At 45.1% G+C, this 19,263-nt stretch overlaps 1 protein-coding gene across 3 annotated transcripts in view; it reads right to left on the bottom strand.

Moving 5' to 3' along the window:
- CDK5RAP1 (CDK5 regulatory subunit associated protein 1) overlaps positions 1-19,263 on the bottom strand; it is a 741,070-nt gene that overhangs the window by 345,844 nt on the left and 375,963 nt on the right. The gene's annotated exons all lie outside the window — the stretch shown is intronic.

The following is a 19,263-nucleotide window of genomic DNA, read 5'->3' as shown; positions in this document are numbered from 1 at the left end:
AAAAGTCTTAGCGTGAGGGAACTGCAGAGGTGGGGAGAGTCAGCTTGCCATCATCCACACTACGGAACGGAAAAGCACAGATAGCACTGGAGGGACAGACGAGAAGAAATCTTTTGAGAAACTGTTGTAGTGCAGAAGAAGGAGAAGCAAAGTAGGAAATAACCTGAGTGGGTGAGAAGAGACACAGTGGCAGAACACCAGTAAAGAGACAGTGGTAATGAAGAAAGACACAAAGAGGAGAAACCGAGAGAGGGGTATAGAAAGAAGTTGACAGAGAGAATACTAGAAAGACCTGATACGAGAAGGAAGGAATACAGAGGGGTATGAAGACAGAACAACGCAAAATAAAATAATAAAGAAACCAGGAGGGAGGTGAAGCAGGCCAGATTGTTGCAGGCATTGAGGAGTAAGAAGGGACAATAAATATGGGGTAAAGAGAAGCAATGCAATAGGATGAGGAGGGGAGTAGGGAGGTCTTGCTGAGGGGGGCCCTGTTCAACTTGGACTGTGGAAAAAACACTTCTCAGTGGTCTAGGTAACATTCTTAAAGCCTACTGAGATTTGGAGGCACTCAACCCCATCCGTGGCAGGCCCTGAAACTAAGAAAGCTGGGCATCCTGAGAGCAATGACAACAGAAACACGATTACAGCAACAACAACAGAATGATCCAAACCAACCACAAAACAAGTACAGGAGACAATTGAGACCCCACTAAGTGAGAGACTGGTATTTTTCTTTTTAGTTCCATTGAAGTTTTCTACTACAGCAGAATTTCAGCTGTGGGGTTCTGGCTCCCCAACATTCTGGATCCCCTAAACTATTTGATGGCTTGCATGTTTTCTTTTGTGTGGCTACAGAGATATACACAGATGTCCCCCTGACACAGCAATCCCTTTCTGAGGAAACGTACCAAAATGTCGCCCTCATTTGTGCGCCCACGCAGTCACTGTGACTTTGGGGGCGCACAAAATACAGACTCCCACTAATGCGCCCAAGCAGAGCGGGGGATTTCCCCGCTCTCCTTGGGCGCAGCAACGGGAGCCGGGGGGTTCTGGGGGTGTCCCCCACTTACCATTACGGTAAGCGGGGGACACGTTAGTGTGAGGAACTGACGCCGCAGGGATAGACTAGTGTAGGCGGCACACAGAAGTGTGCTGCCATAAAGGTAAGTGAGGTGGGGTCGCAGGATGCAGACAGAGTGTTCTATCTGATCACTGCACGGCACTGTAATTGCCGTTGACATTTTCATCAGCGCAGTTACAGGCGGCACAGTGATCACATAGATTGCTTTCCGATATACTGCAAATAAAGAATTGATTCTATTTCATTCCAAAACATACAATATAGCAGTCTAACTTAACAGAATAGTATTGTTAGGGAGAATTTTCATTTCTTGTGCCAATTCCCCTCAGCCTGAGAGACCCCACCGCATTTTTGCTGGACTTCTGGGATGTTTGAGTCATGCTTTCATCCATATATTTCACTACAGGTACCTGTGATAAATTATTGCAGACCACAGCATCCTATGTGCAGTGTTGCTGGGGAGTCTCTTAGGCACCCCTTCTAATTCTTTATTACTTTTTCCTCAGAACTACTGTTCCCAAGGATAGTAAGGTACTTGTATATTACTTATCATTTTTTTTTATGGGATCAGTACCCTCCAGGTGACAGCCACCCCCAGGTGATTGACAGGTCAGAGCCGACCATGGGAACTGAAGCTCCAAGGAAGAAGACGACCAGAGACACCTGCAGCACCTCCAGTAATCACAGAAGCACAGCTGAATGACGGCTGCTGTCATGACCCCGTTTTCGAATCGACAGGGAAGCTCCCCCAAGGATGACTTCCTCCCTCTGGGCTGGTGGGCATAACCAGCCTCAAGACACACTTCAATTTGCACTGTCGCACAACATCCTGCTACCTTCCTTGGCTGCAGAATCCCAAGAGCTGGGCTACCTCGACCATCTTGAAGTACATTGCCTTGCCGTTGACGAATCTCGCTGGAACTTCGATGGGATCCATGTGGACCTCCAGAGGCACAAATCCTCTCCTCAGAGTCCCCTCACCAGAGTGCTGGACTGAGAAACCAAGAAAATGCTTATCGGCAGTGATCATTAGCTACTGGTCCTGAGAAAAAGGCGTCAAAACCACAAACTGACACGGGGAGAACAAAGATTTCTGTGCTGTCCCTCTCTCAACTACTGCTGCAGTAGACCATCCAGGGTCCCCCCTTTCAACACCACGACCATGGACTAGGAGGTACTGTGAGGCTGAAGGGAAACTTAGCTGAAGCTGTTTGAGTTGCTCCTTTGCTTAAGAGCACCATTTTTCACTGTTTGGGTGTGGACCCATTTACAGTCACCCAGTCCTAACAGACTGTGTTCCCACAGGAAGGCTTTTCCTAAACTCCTGAACCTATTCCAAGACCAACCAACTTGTTACTTACTTGTGCTAAGAAGATTTGAATCAGAACTGTTGCATTCCTATTGGCTTGGGCATAGCTGGTTTCTCTCCAAAAACCTGAACTGAATACCTCCTTTCGTGTTAGGGAAAAGACTGTTATAAGAGTTGCTACTAGTATTGCTACCTGTGCTCGTTGTTCTTAAACCATTCTTGAACTTACCTAAACTTGAATAACTGCAGAGCTGATCGAACAGAAGTACTTTTTCTGACATTAACTGAAGTCACTCCTTGTGTGGATAAAATCTGCTTTATTTCCTTAATATTCTAGAACGTTTGATGTTGCTAGCTCTTATGATATTTCTATGCGTTTATAACTGCCTTGTGTATATATAAAATAAATCACAATTTTGTATATAACTGCAAGTGTATGTGTTTCCTTAGACTAATGTATGTTGTAATTTCTTTGTACTGATTTACAGCTCACATTCCTCCTCATCAACTAAGCCTGGCTGCACTGCCATTTTACAAACCTGGGGCAGTAAAGGTCTATATTAGAAGTTGGGGCCCTGACACCAAGGAATAAGTCGTAAAGAGTCCAGTACCAATTGGGCTGTAGAAAAACGTACCTAACAGTACTATGCAAAGAGAAGTCCTAAAAAGCGGTGAAGAAAGGGGCTAAGTAAGTACAATTAGAATTACAGTATGCGTTAGAAATAATGTAATGTAATTACTAGTGGTTTCACCATGTTTCATTTGCACAAGTGAACTGCAGTTAAGTTACTATGCTAAAAACAATATTAAATCACTAGTGCCTTCTAAAATTAGTCTAAATCGTTTTTAAAAAGTCGAAGCTCCTTTGGGAGACCGGGGAAAATGTCTAATTTCATGTAAGTGACTTAGCAAGTCACTCTGGAAGGATTCAAAGTTTTTACAAAATGTCTCTCATAGGAAGCAATGTGGCCCAATCCCATAAGTCTGCCGCTGTTACAGGGAAAAGTAGGGTAAGTCCTCCTTTTACCTCCACCAGCGCAGCAGAAGACGCAACCATTCAGAGGTGACCCCAAAAGGTTCCAGCCCAGTGTTTGAGAATCAGCATGGCAGAAAATGCTGTTTGAAGAGTGAGCCAAAAGCAAAGTCCAGACAATAGGATTCAATGGTGCAGGGGGAGCTCAAACCCCCACTACTGCAGGACTCAGGGGATCCCCGAGATGCAATCAACTACAGAAACTCACATTGCTGGATGTGGACAATTTGGATTAATGATGTTTTCCTGCAGGCAGGATTTCAATGCAGCCCATTTTCCTGGGCCCTGCTTTCCCTCCTGGCCTTTTCCTGCAGCTGATCTGCATTACCTTTGCTTGGATTGGCACAGACGGCACCATGTCTGGGCTATCTATTTTTTGTGCGCTCTAAGGTGGCTAGGGTTCCTTTTTTCCATAAACTCTGGCCCAGTCACACATTCTCTGTGTGTTCATGGAGCCCTGAAGAGTTTTAACAGCCTACGACTTGTGCAAACGCAGGGGGAGTTCCGTAGTCTAATAAATGGTATTTACCCGAGGTCTAACTTTGGTGGCTTAGTACTGTTCCTTCTGCCAATCTGCTGCACTTCCTGGGGGCGTGACCATGCACACACTCAAAATATTTATATAGATCTCACTAGAGTCCATAGTAAACTCTTATTGTCTACCCTCATTCTGGCCTACAGCCAACAGGCCCTTCCTGTGCTGCAGGAGCATTTAGCTTTTTTACCTCTCTGAGCCTCTTATCATATCACTTACCATGAGTGACACTTACTGCACTGCCAAACATGCAGTAGCATGTACGGGTCCATCAGAGTATGACATAGCAGAAGGAAGACAAACTATCAGGCCCGATACGGCACAAGAAAGCCCCTTCAGAGCATTCAGTGTCCTAGGTTGGGCTCCAAGTCATCATTTTGGAGCTGGATCCTTGTTAGGGCAGAATTGTTTGTGCTCTGCCCCCCTAACCTTCTTGGTGCCCTAATCTTTTTTTCTGCCTTCTGTGGTTTCTTCGACCTTTTAATTCGATTGCACAACCAACTTCAATATTTTCTGCTCCTCATTGTGTTACTAAAGTTCCCTCTGCAGATTTGCAGCATCACTCTGATACCGAAGTCATCATGCTGTGTCAATACCTGGTAATTCGTGGAGGGGATTTTTTTTTAATTGTGACTGTGTGAGAAGAGTTTGGGGCTTGTGGAAGGCAGCACTGTAGAACCCTGTCCAGCCAATCCCTGACGAACCCTTTGTTATTATTCCTCAACAGGCAAACATCCCATGAGGCCACTAAACACAGCACAGCACCCGGGCATGTGAGATTTGTGATATCTCTAAGCCTGTCAACCAACACACTATGGATGGTGAACTGAGTCACTGGAGGCCTCAAATGTCAAGCAGCCCTTCCCCTCAACCAAAGGTTGTTGCATCCCATAACCCTTAGCAGGTAGTTCGTTGTCATGTCTGGAGTTTCCAGATGGCCCCTTTCTTCCATCTGCTTGTTTTTGTTCTTTTGGGGATACAGTTAGACATAGAGGGGGGATTGGCAGGTGACATTTGTGAGCCAGAGAAATGGGTCCTGTTTGCAAATGGCCAGGGGTAGGAGTGCAGGTTTGCAGATTGCTTATCACACTTCCCTTGACTACAGAATCACAGCTGAAATCTCCTATAGAACTTTGCATTTCACACAGAAACCACCCCACAGAGCTCTGCAGGGCTCTGCCTAATGCCCAGCTATTCATCAACACTAACTGAACCTTCACTAAGCTCCCCTTTTTAGACCTATCAAACTCTCCCACATCAGTGGCTAACCAAACTCAAAGCGCTCAGTGAGGTTTCCCCAATGGATATCATACTTCAAAGTTCCCTTTGCCAAACCCATTGAAAGCAGATTGGTACCCAGGAACCAGATACCTCCAACCTGCACCCATCAACACCATAGCTTTCGCATCTGCCTCTGTCCCACTAATGGCCCTGAACCTCACACACCTTTTTTTTTTTTTTTACAGAGCTATGTGCAGCGAGGCCACCAATTGTGGCCGAAGGGCGCTATACTGAACCACCAACATTACATTGCTAGTGCCACATCCTACTATGAGTATGAGTAGAGGGACTTGTGTGCACAACAAATATATTACATTGAATTTAGAAACATTCCAAGTATTCTTTTAAGGTCTTTGATGGGACACATGGCCAAAAAACACTTCCTGTAGGATCTAACATTTGCTGTGTGAACAACTTTTTGACTTGAGAATAGTTTTCTCAATTTCAATGTTTAATACACAATTTTGTTCAACTCAACATTATTCCAAAATCGATTGCTTTACGTATTCTGAGCACCCAAGCTTTTCATCGGAAGCATTCAATTATGTCAGTTTATATGAATATTGCCAGGGTGTCTCATGAATGATTTGGTCTTAGCCTCGATTTCTTCTAATGGATTCTAGACAGTCTTCATGGGCTGCCCCTCTTGGTCCTCTCGGTTTTCTTCACTGGGTGGACTGGCTGTCCTACGCAAGAACCGTTTCTGGGTCGCTGCAGTGGTGCCTCTGCACAAAACCCTCTTGGCCCAGGCGCCTCGAGGTAGTGAGAGTTTCCCTGGACTCAAACAGTGGTTGTACGTCACAACTTCACTTCTGCTCAGTCTTAGAACACCATTGTTTCCGTTGTCTGACCACTCTTTGTTGGCTGGCTGTGAATGTTTCCCTTTAACCTGCCCAGATTTTCTTGGTTGGGTTCCTATGCCCCTAGTGCTTTCTCTGTTGCTGCTTTTGCATTCCCTGGATATTAAAGACTTGTTTCTTTTTGCAGAGAACATCTGCTCATTTCTTAAAACCACCAAAGACATTTGGAAATATGTGTTGGCAATGAACCTTTTTACACTATGTCCTTAGTTGAGATAATATCCTTGCACATTAGATTCAGGTTAAGAATGTGTTTTGCTTTTCCAAAAAGTGCATGGACATATGCATTGCTTATCTTTCTCCCCAGCACACTAAATGTAAAAACTTTGTACACTTTAAAGGCAATGATTCACTCACACTCGGCTAAATAAAAAAGAAAAAGCCTCTTTATGGCCTTTAATACAACCAAAAACGCCTACATAAATGTATAAATGTATCAAAAACACTACATAAAAAGGTTAATTATACTACACTGTTAAAGCGGCAGTCATGAAACTCCTCATCTCTGCCAAATCTGCACTGGGAAAACTCCAAACCAGGCGAACTGAAATTTGTGCTTAATGGGCAATGGAAAGCGATATGTCTATCCTTTCCCCAAAGCTTCTTCAGAGCTCCTAATCTTGTGTGCTCTCCAATTTAAACCTCCCGCAAATGCAGGATAGTATTTTTCCAGAAATTTCACCTCTTGCAAGTCTCCATGTGCATTCTGGCGAAATGTCACTTGGAAAATTCCAAGATGTAAATGAAATGAAGCGGGTCCCAACCTTCTTAGGTTGACTTGCTAGTTTTATTACCAGCTTCATAGGTAACTTTACAAGCATTTCATATGTTACATTTAAGGCTAACCAACTGACCAGGCTAGAACCTTCACCCACACATTCCGGCACTCAAGCATCAACACTCCACATGACATCACAACATTCCTTCTTGCCCAGGCAAGCCATACACAACACAACTCCCCCCTTTACATTAGCACACCATACACACACAGGGCACTGCACAACACAACTCCCCTCTTTCCATCGACCCACAACACACAAGACGCTACGAGACACACCTCCACTCACACCAAGACATCCCATTCACACCGACTTGCATGACCAGGGCAAGCACACAACATGTGCACTAACAATCTACCACTCACAACACACCCGATGCGCTGGCCAGGCACACCAAGCCCAACAACCAATGCCAATAGCACACTCTGGACCCTGAAAGATGGAACAAGTCATAAATTAGCACACAGTGCAGCCAAACACAACCGCCTGTGTGCAAGAAAACTAAATAGACGTGGAAACGCGATCACAAGATCGAAGTACATGTGTGACCCCGCATGACCAATACCACAGACATGTCCACACCAAAACCGGGGGCGCTACCACCCGACACACATACCTCGTTAAACCATGCATGACTGCCATCGCAGTTACACCCCGACTGACTGGGGGCGCTACCACCCAGAAATAATAGCTATAAACCATGCATGACTACCATCGCAGTCACACCCTGACTGACTGGTGGCTCTACAACCCAAAAATAATAGCTATTAACCCTGCATGAATACTACCACAGTCATGCCCTCACTGAACTGACGGTGCTACCACCACACACAAGCATACATAGTTTAATTATGCATGACAACCACCACAGTCACGCCCACACTGAACCGGTGGCGCCACCACCGCACACAAGCATACGTTGCTTAACCATGCGCGACTCCTACCACAATCACGCCCATACTGTACTGGAGGCGCTACCCCCAGACACCACACTATGTGGCATTACCTCCCAAATACCCCTGTGGCATACACATCCACACAAGAGGACTGAAGGCGCTACCCCCAGGAACCACATTTGAGAGGCAAAACATGCTGACCTGGCACTCACACACCATCAGAAAAACCATACTTACAAATTGGTTACATAGGTTCCATAAAGGACATAAAGCACTGGCGGCCCATCACCCAGGCAGAGGGCTAACCAACTGACCAGGCTAGAACCTTCACCCACACATTCCGGCACTCAAGCATCAACACTCCATATGACATCACAACATTCCTTCTTGCCCAGGCAAGCCATACACACCAGTAAACACTTGGGCCGGGAGGATAGCTCAGGGGCAATGCACTCGCCCTGGAAGCAAGACTATGCGGAGCAACACAGGTTTGATCCCCGGGTCCACGCTTAGAAACCTCTGGGTATTAAGCACGTTATAAATGACCAATTACAATTACTTCCCTTTGTCATGGGAGCGCAAAATACAACATTACTTGCTTTCGGCTCCTTCAACGTTATCAAGCACCTTTATTCAGTGCTTGAAGCACTGCAGACTAACATAGGTGAGACACACATGTTTTTCTAGTGATTCAATTCATGCAAACAGTATTCAGAGCCCACATTAGGCATATGAAAAATATCCATTGCTGTCTGAGTGCACCCAGAATACATTTCAGACTCCATGTTTTAGTAAAGCATTACATTCCACCCTTGTACTTTTGACTTCCATAACTCAGTGGCACTAAAGTCTGCTTCTGAAACTGACAAAGCATTATAACTGAACTAGAAATACACCAAACACAACAGCAACAAAACATTAAAATCAAAGCAATTATAAAAATACAAGCAAGAGCATAACGCAAGGTTCCACTAATATCTGTAATCCAATCAAACAACCAATCCCACCAATTCCCAGTGTTGTACTGTGCAAATACGACATCTTGTTTTTGTAGTGTGTCGTTTGACCCTTCCAAATGGAGTCCATTTAAAATTGCAAGTCCACCAGCCCAGGCACAGGCGCTGCAATGCAAACCCAGAAAAAACATACCAGTGTTGATAATCATTCTCTTAAATAACATTTGTCAGCGGGTACATTTGTCTCTGCCAGGCTCCATTACTAAAACTACTTAGCCCTTGCCTGATGCTATGACATTTGCGGGTACAGGTGGGCTATTTGGTTTCTCTACCCACACCTTTGCACCCGGTACCAATGCGGACTGATGAGCCAAAACCACGGTCCCCACAGTATTTAACACTGTAGGGGGCTCCCCTTTTCTGATTATGGACAGTTTAACAGGTCGACAGTCATTTGGGCTATCCTGTCTCCCTTCTGAATAGGTAAATTTGATCTTCACTGTTCATTAAAATGACTTTGATTTCTCCTTGATTGTCACCATCTATCACTCCTCCCAGTACTTGGATGCCCTTCAACCCTAATACAGATCTAGGGGCAATCAATCCCAATCCCATATGTTCTAAGGGAATTTGTACTCCAATCCAAGTCTCAATGACTATTTTACCTCTGGGTTCTAATCTGATTTCTTTATGAGCATGCAAGTCTACTCCTGTAGATTCTGGAGTTGCGCGGTATGGAGCTAAAGCACCTGGCGTAACCTCCCAATAAACCTTTTCTGTAGCTGAATTAGGTTACATCTGCACAGCAGGTGTTAACAGGCGAGTCAAATGTGTCTCATGCGAATGGATTGTGTCGCCCCAAGTATTCGTCATCTTAAATTTCCATATGCAGCTTCAGCTGCTTCTGAAATCTTTTCCAGCAGAGGGCGCTGCGCTTCGATGCCTGTCGACTCGATGTACCTCGGAGGTCTCCGTCTCGATGTCGACGTCATCGATGGTATAAAGCACGCACAGCGACCGATGGCTTCAGTTCTGTTTTTCTGCGAAAGCTATCGCTTCGCATACAATGCGCTTTGGTACCCTATGAGAATCTTCGATGAAAATCATTAGAATGGCATCATCATCAGCGTTTTCAACTCCCAGATCGGGGTTTAAGAAGTGCCAGGACTGTGGGGTGAAGATGTCCCTTACGGACCACCATCGGGTGTGTCTGTGGTGCTTGGGTTCCTCTCACGCTACCTTTGACTGTAAGGCCTGCGAGAGCGAAGAGGAAAACTAGTGGCAGGTAGGTCTAAATCCCCATTGACGACTCCGGTGAAAAAATAGTCTTCAGATGATACGAGAAATATTTCTCCTTGTTGAAAGAAGGCAAAATGATTTAAGATCACACAGTGGTTCTCACCACTCATCATCTTCGCAGCGTTTGAAGAAAAGGCACCATAGGTCGCCATCTTCGTCGTCACAGAGTTCCTCCCCAGAACGGGTCAAATGCCCGATGAAATCAGCCTCTCTGACTGAGTGGGAAAATTTCAGAGTAAAAATGATGAAAGTATTCGAGAATGCAGCCTTGACCCCCTCGAAGACTCATGAAAGCCATGCCCAGGTCAAAAAACTCGACAAGAAAAAGAATAAGGGCAAAACCTGTGCGCCCTCTGGCCCCGGAGGGAAGAAAAAATCTCAGAGAGTAATGCAAGGATCCCTCGAGCCGAGAAAAATCTCCTTCGAGGAAGAAGTCATCAATGCCATCAGCGCCGAAAGCCCTCGACGGGGTAAAAAATGTCAGCGTCACCATCAACGCCATTGAGGATTACTGAAAAGTCATACACACCACTACCAAGAAAGGATTTTTTTAAATCACTTTCTTCCATTTATGAGGAGGTAGAACATTCCTCTGGTGAGTCACATCCCTTTGGCCTACAATATAGAACACCTGGGGTCCCTGAACCCTTGATTTTAGAGGAATCAAGGGTTAAAAATCTACAGGAGTCCCTGCAAAATGCAAGTGGACTAGATACATCCCCAGAATTAGAATTTGGGAGACCTGATCCTACTGACCATGCAGATGGTTCTTACATACATTTAATGTCCAGGGTGGTGGAATACATGGGGTGGAAAATACCCACAACAATATATGAACAGGATGATCTTACAGACATCCTAGATAAAAGGACCCCAGGAGGATCCTATTCTTCCCTTTCATGTGGCTCTGCAAAGGCGAGTACATACAAATTGGGAGACGCCAGAGTTAATTCCGGCAGTAAATGAAAAGCTGTCCTCTAAATACAGGGTGTCCAGTAGTGACCAGAGTTATCTGACGAAACATCCCACTCCTGAATATTTGTTAGTGCAGGCTTATCCTCATGGACATTGAGTCTCCATGTAACATTTTTATCCATAGAGATCTCTTAATAACGATACATTACAAATACATTCTTCAAAATACTTTTCTCTTTCAATTAGTACCTCTGGACATTCCGACATTATATGGCATAGGTTTTCCAGCTCTTCCTTGTCTTTACAAAATCTACATGACCCATCATCCCCATCCTGTCTTGACCTTAAACTTTTTATTTGATTAGTCGACAAAACATTCATTCGAAATCTCATAAAACCAATTTTCATTTTTTTACTTGGAAATTTCTTTAGATAATGTTCCAGCTCTGCTACCCCTTTTCCTGCTGTCAATACTTGTGCATATAACTTTGAGTTACAAATTATCATACAAGTTTTGTCCCAATCATTCACCTTAAGTTTATTTGGATTTTTTCCATCCCTTCCTATTTCTTGCCTATTTCTTGCAAAACAGCTTCACATTCCAACCTTAAATTTGTAATATACCCATCTATATCATTCACTCTCAGTTGATGATACAATGCTCCTTCTCTAGAAAATTCACATTTGCTCCAAAGGCATAATTTCTTCCACTGGATCATACTCACAGTACAGTATAGATCTCCAAATTCTACTTTCTACCCCTCTGTATTCTAGCTCCATTGTTTTTGGCCGAAATTCACTCCCATACAGAATTGTTGGTAGTGCCTTACTTTTATAAAATTCTCTGCATGGTTCTATCGAGAATTTCCCATCCTTATTATCAACTCTCTTCATTTGATTTAACATACTATTCACTTTTGAGTTGAGGTACAAAACAAAATGCACACCCAACTATTCCCCCAGACAGAGATGACAAGCGTTACAACGCTTTGTCCAAGAACGTTTTCTCTGAGGGGAATATGGCCATAAAGCCAGTGAATGCTACGTACACGTTGGCCAGGTTCACTTACACAATTTGGGAATTTGTAGCAATGGCGGCTGAGCATTTCCCCCGCGGCTATTAAAGTAATGCGCAGATTTGCATGGTTAAGAAAGTCCGGTTTGCTCCATATGTGCAATCCAGACTACTTAACATGCCCTTTGGTGGCACACATTTAGTCTGTAGCGAGGCTGACGAGTGCCTGGAGAAACGCCAGACCTCCAAAGCAGCAGCCAAATACCTTGGTGCCACTATTAGACACCCACAAAACCGCCCCACCGGCATACCTTGGAAGGGTAGGTCCTTTTGCTTTTGCTCCTCAGTTGGAAGGGGGAGAGGACGGTTGAATCAAAGAGGTCAAAAAAGATTTCCCTGTGGTGGACGGGGAAGAAGGACTCAGGCAGCGGCTACTTTACCATCAGCCACTGCTTCTGCCGCCTCAAAACCTCTCTGAGGATTTAGTTCACAAGACCCCAGTGGGAGGTAGACTCTCACTGCATCTGAAAGAATGGCGAGGCATTACATCAGATGCATGGGCATTCGAAACAGTTGCCCAGGGTTACTTCCTTCCCTTTCTAAAAAAGCCTCAGAATCAATCACCAGCGAACAGCTCTTTCAAAGTTTCAGATCCGCTCCTTATGCAGGAAATCTTCACCTTGCTAGAGAAAGGTGCTATAGATCCAGTACCTATAGCGGAGAGGAACAAGGGTTGGTACTCCCCGCACTTCCTAATTCCCCAAGAAGGACGGAGGATTGAGAGACTTAAACAAATTCCTCAGGAAGCATTTCAAGATGGTTACCCTTTCTCAGATCCTTCAGGCCCTCCAGCTTCAGGACTGGATGATACCATTGGACCTTCTGGATACTTACTTTCATGTGCCAATCCATCACAAGCACAGACAGTACTTGAGGTTTGCTGTTGGCAGTTCTCATTATCAGTTTAGATTTCTGCCATTTGGACTGACATCCGCCCCAAGGATTTTTGCCAAGTTGATGGCGGTGGTGGCAGCGAGTCTCAGGAGAGGGGGGGATTCACATTTAGTCCTACCTGGATGATTGGCTGATCAGGGCCAGTTTCCCCGGAACAGGCTCTGGAACATCTCAGCTATACCTGTCATTCTCTCCATGGACTGGGCTTCTCCCTCAACTTCAAGAAGTCCCACATGATACCATCTCAAAGGCTCCAATTCGTTGGAGCAGTCCTGGATGCATCCCTGGGAAAAGCCTTGCCACCAGAAGTGAGGGTTGAAGACATTCTGCATATGGTCACCAAATTCCAAAGTGGCCAGTGTCTCTGACCTTCGACTTTCTGAGGTTGCTCGCCCTCATGGCATCCTGCATTTTTCTGGTGCCAGAGGCGCGCCTGAGAATAAGATCTCTCCAATGGGCTCTCAGGACTCAATGTTCTCAATTCTCAGGCAGGTTCCAAGCAGGGTCGCACAGGATCTCCTGTGGTGGGTCTGCGAGGACAACATTATGAAGGGAAAACCTTTTTGGCAGCCATGGCCCGAGATGAAGGTAGTAACAGATGCCTCACTCACAGGGTGGGCAGCACGTACCAACGATCTGACAATCAGCAAACGCTGGTCTCCATCAGAGTTCAAACTACATATCAACCTTTTGGAGCTGAGGGCAATCAGACTAGCGCTGAAGGCCTTTCTGCCCTCTGTGTGGGGAAAGAATGCCCAGAGAATGACGGACAACACAGTGGCCATGTATAACCTCAACAATTGAGGAGGCGTAAAGTCACTACCATTGTGCAGAGAAGCAATGTCGCTCTGGTTGTGGGCAATTCAAGAAGGAATCTACGTATTGGCAGTTCACCTAGCCAGAGTGGTGGAGAATACGCCGGCGGACACTCTGAGCAGGCAGAGCACAGTCTCCCACGAGTGGGAACTAGCTCAGGAAGTCCTTCAAGAGATCTTCACTGTGTGGGGAACCCCTCAAGTGGATCTGTTCAAGACCAGTGTCAACCGGAAGAGCGAGCAGTACTGCTCACGGGAATTTCGCCCAATAGAAGCTCTAGGGTACGCGTTCATAGTGGACTGGGAGTTTTCTCCAGTCATCAGGAGGTTCAGGAAATCCATGATCCTAATTCCTCCCGATTGGGCCAGGAGGACTGGGTACCCGGACCTTCTAGACATGTCCATCTACCCTCCAATGCGTCTTGTTAAGATACACAGATTGGGATCTCCCTATGACGTAATGGAGATTTTGCTTTCGGCCAGCAACAAAATCCTTGTGCCGCTGCCATTGGAGCAAATTCTGCAGCTGGTGCAGGGATAAGAATGAGGATCCTTTTACATGCAGTACAGCTATGATGTTATCATTCCTATTACACCTGGACAGTATGGGGCTCCAGGTTGGGACAATTATGGGGTATCTGGCAGCACCCTCTATTTTTAAGCGCTCCCCTGAAGAGGTATCTTTCTTTAAGATCCACTAGTAATACAGCTTTTAAAAGGACTGACCAATACATTTCTTCCGGTCCCATTTCAAGTCCCAATTTGGGACCTCAACTTGGTGCTGACATTTCTAAAGTGTGCTCCTTTTGAGCCTATCCATTCCTGTGCTTTAAAGTTATTAACTTTAAAGACCATCCTTTAAGTGGCCATCACATCAGCCCGAAGAGTGAGTGAACTTCAGGCCTTGTCCTGCAAGCCTCCTTATACAATCTTCTATAAGGACAAGATTGTCTATAAGGGTAAACCTACCTTCTTACCTAAGATTGTGTCTGAGTTACATTTAACTCAGAAAATAGTTTTACCTTCATTTTATTCTCCTCCTCATCCTAGAAAGGAAGAGGAGAGTTTACACAGGCTTGATCCAAGGCGTGCACTTTGTTTCTACATCTCCAGGATGTCTACACTAAGATAGGATGGCCAACTTTTTGTAGGCCACACGGGCCACAAGTTGGGTATGGCAATTTCAGAACAAACTTTATCAAGATGGATCATTTTAGGAATATCTGAATACTACAGATTAGCAGGAAAGGATCCTCCACAGGGTCTTAGAGCTCATTCGACCAGGGGCATGACTACCTCCTCTGCCTTACATAGGGGTGTCCCGATTAAAGATATTTGTGCGGCAGCCACACGGTCATCCATACATACTTTTATCAAACATTATAATCTGGACTCTTCCTCAAGCCGGGAAGGTTTATTTGGAAAGGCAGTGCTACATTCTGTGCACACAGACCTATAAAGGAGCTCCTAAATTATCATGAGTCTGAAAATTCTGACTCCCTCCTCCAGGAATACATATACTGCTTTGGGAGTTTATCATAAAATCAGGAATACGTTGGAGGACACAATCCATTCGAAGAACAAGTTACTTACCCATTGTAACATTCTTTCGACTGGATGTTCCTCCCACGTATTCCTCATCGCCCCACGCTACCAGCCCTGCAGTAGAATTTTCCATGTGATTGCAGTCTTCGCTCGTTCAAGAGAAGTAACTGTCGGGTGTAGGTTATCCTATACATGTTAAAAACAGATCTGAAGCCAATGGTCGCTGCGCACGCTTTATACCAACGATGACATCGAGATGGAGGCCTCAGAGGGACATCACAGTACCCTCTGCTGGAAAAGATTTCCGAAGCAGCTGAAGCTGGATATGGAAATAACATAAGATGAGGAATACGTGGGAGGAACATCCAGTCTAAAGAAGGTTACCATGGGTAAGTAACTTGCTCTTCTCTGCCAATGGTCGATTGTTTAGTACTTTCACAGGATCAAACACACGATCAAGACAGCCTACAAAACTGCCATTGCCAGATTTGCGCAATTGTTCTTTCAACAAACCATTCATCCTGTCAATCAAAGCTGCCACTTGTAGATACCGTAACATGGTAAAGCCACTCGATATAATTTTCCTGCCAGCACTCCTGAATCAACTTGCCTTTGAAATGTACGCTGATGCCACTCGGAATTTGCAGGGGCACAATGTAATGTAATATTAGACAGATTCAACAGGGCCACAAGAATTGGTTGTGGACTACGAGTGCGGCTCGCCTCCAGAGAGACGCTGAGTCCATGTTGTCTGTGTTGGTCCGCAAGGACTCAAGTTCCTTTTGGTCACTTATTAAATACAGAGGAAATGGGCTGGTAGGAACTTTGGTCAACGCCGTTAGGGAAGCTAAGTGGGTTGAGCACTTTGAACTTATCTATGCATCTCCCTCGTCTAGGCCTGATGCAAGCGGCAGTGGCGCTTTTACTGAGGAGACGCCCTCTCGCTGCACCTTTCAGAGTTTAATCTGACAGGTGTAATAACCAGATGTAGTAACTCTAATGCGCCAGGTCCCAATGGTCTCTCAAATAGCCTCTTCAAAACTAGCCCTTCATTGTGGGCCAAAATATTACACCATCTATTTACGAATATTGCTTGAACTCTGCAATTCCCCTGCACAATGTTCACATCATTCCCATTTACAAACGAGGAGACAGAGACAACCTGCTGAACTATAGGCCCATTGCCATCCTTGATGCAGACTCTAAAATCGTATCCACCTTATTGTTGGAGCATTTGGAGGCACAGGCCACCAGTAACCATCTTTTGGCAAAATGGCAGACTGGCTTCAGGAAGGGGATGGAACACTCCCAATCGGTATGCTGGTCAAATGTATACAGGGTACGGCATGGGCAAGGGGGTCTCGTCCGGTCTATTTGGCGACAATAGATCTGGCTGCAGCCTTTGATGCTGTGGACCGAGCTCATCTTTGGAGTAAGTTACAAAGATGGGGAATTCCATCAGGGCTTCTAAGACTACTTATTGGGCTTCACAAAGAATCATCTATACAAGTTTGCCTTAATCACCAAAGCAACTTATCTTGCCCAATAAGAACTTTTAGAGGAGTAAGACAGAGGTGCATTTTGCCCCCTGTCTTTATAACCTATAAATGGCAGATATAGGCCCCCACTTACAAGCGGCTGCCCTGGCATCGCCTACGATCACATAAAATAAGGTGGTGTTGACAGGGTACGCCGGTGACTTTCTCATCTTTGACACTACCCCTGTTGGTCTCCAGAGGGTTTTGAATGCTTCTGGTACATTCGTATGTGAGAATGCCTTGAAAGTCAACCCTGCTAAGATGTGAGAATGCCTTGAAAGTTAACCCTGCTAAGACCAAAGTAATGGAAATCTCTAATAGGCATAGTTCTGTACCTGAGAGGATCGATTCTTTTATTTACTTGGGCTTCCGCATCTCAGCTAAATCATCACTTATTCCCATCCGTGCACAGCTTGGGCCATTATCCGTCCTGGATGGTCCGAAATGAGTATCGTTGCAAAGACAGGAACCAATTTAGCACTGTGGGATTTGTGTCCTTGTTCCTGGATAACCATGCTAGGGGTGCATGATCAGTAACCAGGGTGAATTTTCTTCCCAGCAAATAATATATCAACGACTCTATTGCCCACTTCACAGCTCGCTACACGTCAAAGCGGTAAAACTTGCAACACAGTTACAAGTGGATGCGAAATTCGGCAGTTTTCTCTTTTGCCTGGCATGCGATATTACAAAGGTAAGATTATCCCAAAATGAATATATGGGATTGAGATTTACAACCCTGCTTTGGTTGAATACCTGCCAAAGCACTTATTTGGCGAAGAGTGCTGCGCCTTCCTTCGTCTGTCCCCCATTCAAGCATCTGATATGAATTAGGACTTGTCTCCCTTAAGGCCAGAGAATTGTGGCAATACACGTCATTTTTTATGAAGACACTTGTGTCAATTCCAGATTCACTCTGGGAGATGTTTGGAGAGGCATCCGTTGGGAGAAGCCCAGTTGCCTTGGCTGAATTAAAAGAGCTAGCCCACTTGACAGTGTTGGAGGTCGGCTGTTCAGAGAAATATCTGATTGACAACCCCGACAGGGTGCAAACATTATTATTTAAGGCTGATTGAGCACACACAGTAGTGGAATTTCATGTGCACCCTGTCACTAGTCATCTAGTTTCTGACCATAAAAAGCAGGGCTGTTTGGCCCAATATCTGTCACTTTATGCAAGTAGAGCGGCACGCTCTACTTTTTTGAGATTTCGGTTAAATCTCATAAGAACTAGAGAGATGCGTCTGAGATATGGCCTGGCTACGGGGCCTGAGTACTTTTGTAAGTTTTGCAAAAATTGTAAGGTTACAGAAACAACACGACATCTGCTGTTGGAATGTCCAGAATTGTTACAAACACAGATTCAATATTTGCACAAATTCCATAGGATCAATTGTGATAGAGTTGATTTCATCTGGCATTGCTGTTTGTCTGGTAATACTACTTCTACCGTCAATGCAGTGGTTGCATTTCTGGACTCTCTTGGCCTTGAGGGTGATAAAAATATAAAATTGAAGCAGAAATGGTATCCTCAAATTATTTGTTTTTACTTATTACTCCCTTTTTTTAAATGTAAAAATGTACTTTGAAATGTAATGGCTTAAAATGGTATCTTTGTTCTTCTTTTTAACCAGTTTTTCTAATTTAAATGTGTTTATTTTAAACCAATACACATGATGACGACGAATACAGAGTGAGAAACAAATATTGTCCCTTTTCATCAGTCCACAAGGAGTACGTCAAAGTCTCACATAATTATGCCCCCTGCTTCTGCCCTCCCGTCCCCCGTGCCCTGCTCCGCGCCAAGGGCCCTCCTGACCTCGGGAGGTTTGTTAGTTAGGACTGGGAGGTTTTGATCGTAATCCAGGAATTGAGCCCAAATGTTCAAGAAGGGATGTAGGAGGCCTGCTCTAGCCGTCAACACTTTCTCCGCAATCAGAATGTCCCACATTTATTTTCACCCACCAAAGAGACATGAATGCCCCTTCAGTTGTCTTCTAGGTGCGGGCAACTGTAATTCTCCCAGCCAAGAAAAATTGGGTCAGTAGCTTGGCTCGTTTTCCAGATCTTGTGTAAACCCCTGGCAACGGGGGCCCCCAGGAGGACAGGCTCTAGTTCTAATGGGATCGCCATCTGAGTAATGTTTTCAATAGTGGCCAGGCATTGGCTCCAGAAAGTTTTTACCTTTGGGTATGACCATCACATGTGAAGGTAGGAGCCTGGTTGACCGCAGAGCAGCTAACAAGGATCCAGGGCTCGGTTTATATGGTGGGGGCTGAGGAGGATGAGGGGGTGGGGGGGTTAGTACCAGTGCAGAAGCACCTTATATGCACATTCTCTGTTGGTGATGCAAAAGGACGAGGAATGTGTTTGCGTCCAAATGTCTACCCAGGCTTGAATCTCTAGGGAGTGCTCCAGATCTGCCTCCCATTGCGACATATGTGGGGCC

Source organism: Ambystoma mexicanum, chromosome 3p, assembly GCF_040938575.1.
Source record: "Ambystoma mexicanum isolate Mex_15411 chromosome 3p, UKY_AmexF1_1, whole genome shotgun sequence".
NCBI classification, from domain to species: domain Eukaryota; kingdom Metazoa; phylum Chordata; class Amphibia; order Caudata; family Ambystomatidae; genus Ambystoma; species Ambystoma mexicanum.
The sequence above is the reverse complement of the archived record's forward strand: the minus strand, read 5'-3'. Positions and strand labels throughout refer to the sequence as shown.